The sequence below is a fragment of the Myotis brandtii genome, unplaced genomic scaffold (genome assembly GCF_000412655.1).
Source record: "Myotis brandtii unplaced genomic scaffold, ASM41265v1 scaffold454, whole genome shotgun sequence".
In the NCBI taxonomy this organism is placed as follows: Eukaryota; Metazoa; Chordata; class Mammalia; order Chiroptera; family Vespertilionidae; genus Myotis; species Myotis brandtii.
In genome coordinates, this window is record NW_005367354.1 from 6,577,675 (window position 1) to 6,586,400 (window position 8,726).

Consider the following 8,726-nt stretch of genomic DNA (forward strand, 5'->3'; position numbering starts at 1 on the left):
TCTAATAAGTCTCTTCCCTTCTCGACCCACAATTCCTCATCTTGCACTCAGAAAGCACAGGAAACTTAATCGATAGGCTTTTATTGAGCACTACAGGTTTGCCTAGGCCTGCAGTGGGGCTGTGCCATAGACCCATGGGCGCCCAGATGTGCAAGTCACATGTTTGCATTTGATCTCCACAGCAGCACCTAGCCCAGGGGTGGGCAAACTTTTTGACTCGAGGGCCACAATGGGTTCTTAAACTGGACCGGAGGGCCGGAACAAAAGCATGGATGGAGTGTTTGTGTGAACTAATATAAATTCAAAGTAAACATCATTACATAAAAGGGTACGATCTTTTTTTTTTTTTTAGTTTTATTCATTTCAAACAGGCCGGATCCGGCCCGCGGGCCGTAGTTTGCCCACGGCTGACCTAGACACTAATAGGCAGGACAAGCAGCATTTTAGGAAAGGCAGGAGTGAGTTGCGGGAAGGTTAAGTGAATTACATGAGCCACATAACCTACCACGGCAAAGCCAGGACAAAGCACCAAGTGCTCCTTCTCTGCCAAGTGGTCCGGCCACCATTATGGCACCTAAAGGCAAACCTGACTGATCGGATGGATCCCACCGTTGTTCTCATGTCAGAGGAATTGAGGGTTGGAGAATTTAAGTGGCCCAAAGTGAGTAAGTGGCAGAGGTGGGATTTGAACTCAGGACAGAATGGTGGCAAAACCCATGCCGACAACCATCACATGCTCCAGCCATGGTTAAAGGAAGGGATTTATTCATTGTGACTTTGAAGCAGGATTTACACTCATCGGTGGAAGACGGAGGGACTTATGCTTGATCTCAGTGGAAGGAGGACCTTGATCAGAGAGGCGTGTGGAATAAGGAAATGGGCGGCCTGTGGGACAGTGCGCGTCCTGCCCTGCTAGGGGGGCTATGCTGTGGGGGTGCCAGGGAGCAGAGTCCTGCCTTATGCAGGGAGTTGCAATGAGTGGCTTCCGATGTTTTTTTCTAGTTAGGACTTTGTAAGCTTCCACGAAGTCTACCATGGAATCCGTTGTAAGTAAAAAAGCCACGTTCAGAAGCTCCTTTCCAGTGTCCTGGGGCTGGGAGATAGGAAGGCGATCGTCACTTTCAGGAGTTGTGACAAATCACTTATCTTACAGATGCCATTGGTCTCACAGGTGATACCCAACGTGTCCCCTATTCTTGCTCTCTGTCCTTGACCCCGCAAGACTCATCCAAAAAGGGCACTTTCCTCCTCTCCCCCCTGAACTCTGTGTAAACGTCTTTAGGAAAGAATAGGAATAAGCACATTTGACCCTTGTTGTGTCCTTCAGCCTGGGCTACCTGAGCGATGGCTCATTTTTGTGTTTGATTTAGGATCTGATCCAAGATGACTTTTAATCTCTGTGCTGCAGGAATTTCGTTCCTAATATGTCAGCTCCATCCCGCTGAGTGTTCCATCAACACCCTTAGCCCAGTTATCTGCGGGGACTTTGACCCCAGACGGGGAGTCCCGGATGGGAGGCAGGACATTGCTTCAGGATGGACTATGAAAAATGCATGTAGGATAGAAAAATGTGAATTATGTGTGAAACAAACAAAAGCACCAGGCAACATGGAATTTGTGTCAACAAAAGCTTGCTGCAAGCTGTTGCTTGCTTCTAAGCGGGAAGTGGACCCTGGCGCCTGGGGAACAGTAGCAGGGAAGGACTTTTTGCAGAAACAAAAGGGGTGACCTATTTTGACTGCAGTTGCTCTCAAGCTCTTCAGCTCTCCTCTTTCCTGCGTCTGCCTCCCCCAGCATTTGCTACGCAGCTCGGGAAGTCACTGCTTGTTAAGTCTCATGGTCTGAGCCATGAGAATGGGAATAACCGGCCTAACGTCTTGACATATTCAAGAGACAAGCAAAACAGTCCAAAGGGTGGGGCCTCCGGTTGACTTTCTTGTTGATTATAAACCAACAAGACTGGATTACTTGGTGAAGGAGGGGACGTCAGAATTCTCAGGAGGATTCATGTACTGGAATGTCTAGCTCATGTTCCAATTAAAATATCCATTCTGGAGCTATTAAACTGCATAGACTTTTGGTGCCACCAACTGAAAATGTCCTAAGTGCAAGTTTCCGAGCTAGCTGCAGAAATCCAAAATGGTTGTTCCCTCACTGAGAGATATTTCTAGGATGAGACACCCAATATATACATTTTTTAAAGCAAATTATTTTCAGTCATTTAAAATGATTACCCTGTTCCTCTCTGGTCCCTGCTGGAGGCCCAGACATCCAAGTGCCATAGTTAGCTGTGTCAAATATAATGAAGAGCATTCCAATAGTTCTGAGGGCGGAGGCACACACTGCTCCAGGCTGGCTCACGGCCACTCTGGCTACCACCAGAACTGCCTTCCTAAGGTGTTCGGGGAGGAGGGAGCCCTGTGCGGTCCAACTGGCAAGCTTTTTGCATACGTACCTCTCCCTTTACAAGGCTGGTGAGATTTTGTGGCCCACAGGCCACAGCCTCAACCCAAACCCATGACCACCACACACTTTCATTAATTCAGGAGGTACCACTTCTTGCTCTCGCTTCTCCAAATGGCTCCTGGGGCTCCTTGCAGCCTTTTACAGAGAGATTGAGGCGGCAGGCTGCCAGGGCTGTGGAAACGAGGCACCCTCCAATAGAATTTGACTTTATGAAGAAAGGATATTCAATTTCATTCCATTCCATTTAATTCAATGCATATTTATTGAGTGCCAATTAATATAACAGGTTCTGTGGACCTGCCTATGTCCTGGGCTCATTTCAACTTTATCTCACCTTGATCTCTTCATTTATGAAAGTGTTATCGATGATAATACAATCCGCTCAGGATTTCTGTGGGCTTCAGTGAGAATGTGTGTGTAGCGCACCCAGCCCATTGCCTGGTCCATGGTGGTCGTGCAGGAACAGCAGTGCCTCTTGTCCTTCTCCCCTTTCTCCAAATGCTCAGAAACATGAATTCATCAGTCACACCAGGAGTCATTTCAGGCGAGGGCAGGAGGTCTGAAGAGGGTTTCTCTGATGAAGATTTCCTTCTCAAGATCGCATTTCTACATTGAAGTAGCGGGATTGTATTGCTGACTTCATAGGTTAGGGAATTAAATGAGATAATATCTATGAAATGCTTGGCACATTATTAGTGACTCATATAGTCCATGCAATGACTATTATTTAACTAGAGGCCTGGGTGCACGAGTTTTGAGCACTGGGGTAGGAGGTCCCTCAGCCTGGCCTGTGCCCTCTTGCAGTCCGGGACTCCTCAGAGGATGTCTGCCAGCCGGCTTAGGCCTGATCAAGCCGGCAGGCAGACATCCCTCTTGCAGTCCGGGCTCTCGCAGTCCGGGACCCCTCGCTCCTTAACTGCCCGCCTGAGAGGCTCCTGCTACTGCTGCTGCACTCGCCAGCCGTGAGCCTGGTTCAGGGCTTCTGGCTGAGCCGTGCTCCCCCTGTGGGAGCGCACTGACCACCAGGGGGCAGCTCCTGCGTTGAGCATCTGCCCCCTGGTGGTCAGTGCGCATCACAGTGACCGGTCGTTCCACCATTCGGTCTATTTGCATATTAGCCTTTTATTATATGGGATGTATCTGTCTGTGTATCTATGTATGTATGTATCGACCTATCTTCTATACATTTATTTTTTTTATTACTGCTTATTTTCTTGGCTTGAAACCTCTAGGATTCTGGCAGTCTAGTTGCCCCTCTCTTCCTCTGTTGTGTCTTCCTGGCTCCTTAAAGACAGGCTATTCATTCATTCATTCATTCCCCAGACATTTGCTGAGCACTTGCTAACTGCCCACAGTCACACAGACAGGTTAGGTCACCAAAACTGGCCACCCATTTGGGACCCCTGACATCTAGCAGCTTGTGGTTTTTGAGGAAACCAGAGAAGTAAACACATACTTTCCAATACCGTGTAATAAACATAGGGGCAGAGATCAACATGGGTGATGTGGGAGCACAGATTAGGGACGGGCAGCCTGCTGGGGCTGGTGAAAGCGTGGCCACGGGCAGCTCCTGGCCGGGATGTCTCAGCAACTGCATTTGAAAGGGCAGATGTTTTTAAATTCTCGAGAAGACCAAAGACTTTCCATTCACATTTGTGTCCTTGAGGCATCATGGGCCATAACAAGCGATGGGAAAGTATAAATTCTGCCTCCAGACTGTGCTGGAAGGCAGCACAGCGGCTGGGCACTCTGGGGTGTCTCATCCCAGTGGTGCACACAGAACTTTCTTCTTCTCCATGACTTCAGGGCAGTACCATCTGAGCACTGAAGCCTGTGCTGCAGGTTCTCCCCAGGTCTCTTCATAGTAGGCTGTCCCTGCAGGTCACCCCACACAGCTGTGTCCCAGAGCACCCATGAGAAAAACCTGGTCAGGACAGGGGCCAGGAAGCACACCTGTAAATATATGGACAGTGCTCACAGGAAGGCTAACAGGGAAGAAGAGCCCCAAGTCCACTTCCTCTCTAAGGTCCATCTGTGGCTCTTGCATCCACCCATGGAGGGACAATCAGCAATGCTGATGCTGGAGTGATGCGGAAGGAAGTTGGTGAAGCACTGTCCAGGAAGTGACGCCAACGATGCAAAAGGCTTGGCCCTCTATTTCTGGCATCTGGTGTAGCAAACAACTCCCTGAAACATCGGGGTTGGCTTTGTAGTTTATGCCTTGGCCCACAGGGCAGGAAATGGTCCTCCTTGTCCCAGCAACATTTTCAAGAATCCTGACTTAGAAGCCTTGTGCCTCCATCCAGGCCCTCGGCTGAGCTGGGGTCTGGACATGCCCTGTGCTGTGCTTCTCCTGTCCATTTCCCCTTGCTGTGCTTTCCTATGGTCCTTAGCATCCCTGCTAATTTTCTGTCCTCCTTGTCTCTTCCTCAGGAAGCCTCGAAAGTGGTCCCCAATCTCACGAAAAGCCAAACAGCTAACTCAGCTTTCGGGATTCACAAAGAAGCACATAGGAGCTTCTGTTATGAGGAACACATTCCCCTCCCCCCCTTTTTAAAAAGACTTTAAAAAAATTTTTTTTAGAGAAGTTAGTTTTAGGTTCACAGCAAAGTTGAGGGGAAGGTACAGATATTTTCCATTTATCTCCTGCCCCCACACATGCATTGCCTCCCCCATTATCAGCATCCCCCAATCACATTTGTTACAACTGATGAACCTACATTGGCACGTCATTATCACCCAGAGTTCATAGTGTAGGTTACAGTTCACTCTTGGTGGTGTACATTCTGTGAGTTCGGACATATGTATAATGACTTGTCTCCACCCTTAAGGTATTCTCACTGCCCTAATATTCTTCGGTGCTCTTTGTACTCATCCCTACCACCCCAACCCCTGGCAATCACTGATCTTTTCACTATCTCCATACTTTTGCCTTTTCTGAAAGTCATATAGTTGGAATCGTACAGTATGTAGCCCTTTCAGATTAGCTTCTTTTACTCAGTAATATGAACTTATTTTTTACTTTTTAAACTTTAAAAAAATTGAATTTATTGGAATGACATTGGTTAATAAAATTATATAGGTTTTAGGTGTACCATTCTATAATACATTATCTGTATGTTTGCCACCTCAAGCCAGATCTCCTTCCGTTATCATTTTCCCCCCCTTTACCCTCTCCTACCTCCGCATCCCCCTTTCCCTCTGGTAATAACCATGCTGTTGTCTGTGTCTATGAGTTTGTTTGTTTGGTTTTGCTTAATCCCTTCACCCTTTCCCCCCAGCTTTAAGTTTCCTCCATGTCTTTGCTTGGCACATTCACTTTGTAAACTTTCACGCACATAACGTTAGATCCAGGAAGGTGGACTTGGCCCACTTTGAGAGCACAGGGACTCTCAAAGAGAGCACCCACATCAGACCAGTGATCAGTACACTTAGGGTGGATGGATAGGGAGAAATTGGCCCAGTCTCCTTGACTTTCCAGCTAAGGGATCTCCTGTCCCCACTCCACTCTGTGTTGAAACTGACCTCAAGGAAAGGATAAATGAAACTAATTCCTTCTGGAGGAGATTATTGAGTAACTGAAATGGACTTCCTCAGAAGGGTCCTCCTTCCACTATCCAGTATTAACAGTCATGACACTGGAGTAATAATAACGAAGTAGCAAATGCATAGCAATGACACTGTCAGTTTCTTTGTACAATTGATACAGTCCTTTAACACCTGGCTTCTCAGTTGATCCCATGATAGTGATGGTGTAGATGGCAGGAATGACACCAACATTTTTATTTTTCAGGTAAGGAGGCCACATTTTTATGTGGCCGTGGGACATAGCGAGGGTCACACAGTTGATGTGCATAGCAGAGCCAGGACTCCAATTCAGGTCTCTGACACCAAGCCCATCGAGATTTCTCATGTGTAAGGTGATCCATGCTGGGCCATGTCCAGGCTTGGGGCTCAGAGGCAGCAGTGATCACCTGGGACTGGGGGTCAGGGTAGGCTTCAGAGGAGAGGTGTCCCTTACCTAGGCCCTGAGGATGGGCAGGAGTCAGGCAGAGTTTAGGGGGGTGGTTATACCTAGCAGGACAGTTAGCAAGCTTGTTACTACAGGGGATCTTCCATGTGACATGGTGCAATGTCAGAATGTTAGGGTGTTCAGACGGTTGTGAAGGGGTTCAAGAGAGAGCTGTGGTCATGAGGGTTTTGCTGTAGTGCCCCTCCTCAGCCCTCCTTCTCAGCCTTGGCCTCTCTGTCTGCCTCAGGGTGGTTGGAGACAGGGCACACTTTCCCTGTCAGAGGAGATGGGCATGAGTACGAGGGAGCTGTTCCTGCCAGGGCTCTCGGCCTCATTCTTTTTCCTATCCCGCTGGTACCTTGGGAGGAGGCCATGGACCAGTCCCTGGTCCTACTGCAGTTGTCAGAGGAGCACCCACTCCGAAGCAGCCCGCACTGGCCTCCTTTCATCTGGCTGTTCTCAGATGTGAAGGACACAGAACAGAAATTGTCTGAAGGCCTGCTTAGTGGGGGGTGAGGGGAGCCAGAGCGGGGATTGAAATTCAAAGCCAAGGCCCCCATACACCCTGCTTTGTGGCAGCTCATCAGTTTTCCCGCTTCTCCCGCGTGGGAGCCCGTGTGCTCCTGCTCTTGTCTGGCTGCAGCCTGGGCAGCATCTGTTAGCAATGAATAAAGACGGGGTGGCGGAGGTGGAGGCGGGGCCGGGTGGGGGCAGGAGGAAGGTCTATTTAAACAAAATGTGTTTGCTCACACACATAAAACCACAGGCCTCCCGGAGGCGAGCACCCCATTGGGCCCCCTCATTCTTGCATTTGTAATCAGGAGCATGTGATTGAAAGACTGAAGCCTTCACGTAGACTCAGTGGGCCTCAGCCTCCTTACATACGAGGGGCTTGGGCAGGGAAAGTTCTCAGGGCCTTTCCTGTGTCCAGCGGCGAGAGATGGCTGGTCTAGAGCAGAGGACCCTCTAGTTCTCACACAAGGCGTAGGATGCTCTGGGCTCACAGTGCCTCTGGGCCATTAGGGAAGGAGGCCGAGTCTCCTCTCAACCTCCAAAAGGTGAAGCAGGCGCTTTGGTAAAGGGCTCCACACAGCCCCCAAGGCAACATCTGATTCTTCGCCTTAGCATTTGAGGCCTCCAGGATCTGATGTCTGCTTCCCCATTTCCCATCAATCTGTATTCTTACTTCAAAATCAAGACCTCCAAGGAAACAAAAGGTAAGACACATGCCGGCGAGGCCAGAGCCAGAATTCAGAGGCACTAGAATATTTCTGGAAGGCTTGACAGGTGCAGACAGTCTTGTGTATAGAAGGAAACAGTTTCAATTGCTTTCTTGAGCAAGGAATCCTTTTAGAAAATGATTGGGAGTAGGCAAGGAGTTGGAGGTTCTCCTCAAGTCCCTTAAGAAGACAACATGGGGGAAGAGAACAGAGCATGTCCTCCTTCCTTCATCCTTTTGTGGACCCAAGGAGGGAAGGGCCTTGTGTGGGCTGGTGCAGCTCCTGTGCCTACCTTGTCCATGGCAGGGCTTGTGGCTGGTCCTGAAACCCTCCACTGGCTCCCACCAATAAGGAGAGTGAAGGAACCACCTCACCTCAGACTCCTCCCACTGGGATGTGTGGGTGACTACTCTCTGAGAGTGCTGAAGCAGTGGGAGGAAAGAGAAGAGGAGAAGTATAAGATAAGATTTAGTGGTCTGGAAGTCTTCCATACCTGCTTCAGAATAAGGGGATAAACACACTAGAGGATAGATTGCACTCAGGCAAGGGTGGAAGCAAGACACAAGATAGGTGTCCCTGATTTAAGGAGGCTCCAGGAGGATTGTGAATGGATGTATCTACGTCCCCCCCCGCTTTTTTTTTTCTGGGGCAGCCTTGACAGTGATCTAGGTACAACTAAAGGGTCATCTATGGTGAGCAAATTGGATGTCTTATACCCTGTTAGAAACTCTGTAAGCTTGGCCATCACTGACCCACGATGTGACCCTGGAAATTAGCTGTTAGTTCCCAAGTTTTCTGCATATCTTAATTGGGAATTCCATTGCCCAGACCCCTCAGCAGCCTTGGGGATTAATGAAAGCCTTGTTCACAAATGTCTCAGGCTCCATAAAGGTTTAGATCGATAATTAACAAGAAGGAGAAGGCATAAACATTTCAAATATATATCAACTCCCAGATCTGTAACAGCCAATAAGTCTAAAAACTGAGTGGCCACAATTTCCCTCAGTGACAGGCAGCCCATACAGTTT